This window comes from Triticum dicoccoides, unplaced genomic scaffold, assembly GCF_002162155.2.
Source record: "Triticum dicoccoides isolate Atlit2015 ecotype Zavitan unplaced genomic scaffold, WEW_v2.0 scaffold57347, whole genome shotgun sequence".
In the NCBI taxonomy this organism is placed as follows: Eukaryota; Viridiplantae; Streptophyta; class Magnoliopsida; order Poales; family Poaceae; genus Triticum; species Triticum dicoccoides.
Window position 1 is genome coordinate 1 of NW_021283038.1, and position 935 is coordinate 935.

Below are 935 nucleotides of genomic sequence, written 5' to 3' on the forward strand. Positions count from 1 at the left end.
CTCTCGCCCAAGCACGCTTAACTTCGGAGTTCTGATGGGATCCGGTGCTTTAGTGCTGGTATGATCGCATCCAACATGTTACCCCGGTCTTCGTCCCTTATCCTTGCCCCTCCCAGCTCCACTATAAAGACGATTGTACATTGCTTTGGCCGCTCCCTCTCAACTACGGAGACGAGTTTAACGCGGTTTCCACCCCTCCCTCTCAACCGCACCAGTGCACGCTTGCCGCGCCACAACGCCGACGCTGGACCCGTGAATCGTGAGCACCCAGCTATGACTTACCGCACTCGTGCAAAATAATAAAACACGGTAAATATATTACTTACACGTGCGTTTTGTTTTGCAAGCGGCGCGAAAAAAAATTAAAAAGGGAATGCAACACGAGGACTTCCCAGGAGGTCACCCATCCTAGTACTACTCTCGCCCAAGCACGCTTAACTTCGGAGTTTTGATGGGATCCGGTGCTTTAGTGCTGGTATGATCGCATCCGACATGTTACCCCGGTCTTCGTCCCTTATCCTTGCCCCTCCCAGCTCCACTACAAAGACGATTGTACATTGCTTTGACCGCTCCCTCTCAACTACGGAGACGAGTTTAACGCGGTTTCCACCCCTCCCTCTCAACCGCACCAGTGCACGCTTGCCGCGCCACAACGCCGACGCTGGACCCGTGAATCGTGAGCACCCAGCTATGACTTACCGCACTCGTGCAAAATAATAAAACACGGTAAATATATTACTTACACATGCGTTTTGTTTTGCAAGCGGCGCGAAAAAAATTAAAAAGGGAATGCAACACGAGGACTTCCCAGGAGGTCACCCATCCTAGTACTACTCTCGCCCAAGCACGCTTAACTTCGGAGTTCTGATGGGATCCGGTGCTTTAGTGCTGGTATGATCGCATCCGACATGTTACCCCGGTCTTCGTCCCTTATC

At 51.8% G+C, this 935-nt stretch overlaps 2 non-coding genes across 2 annotated transcripts; both read right to left on the reverse strand.

Annotated features, from left to right (window-relative positions):
* Positions 1-370: 370 nt before the first annotated feature.
* Positions 371-489, reverse strand: LOC119347006. Its single transcript, XR_005168060.1, has one exon. It is a non-coding gene; the product is annotated as a 5S ribosomal RNA (ribosomal RNA).
* Positions 490-786: 297 nt separating this feature from the next.
* On the reverse strand, positions 787-905 carry LOC119347004. Its single transcript, XR_005168059.1, has one exon. It is a non-coding gene; the product is annotated as a 5S ribosomal RNA (ribosomal RNA).
* Positions 906-935: the final 30 nt, after the last annotated feature.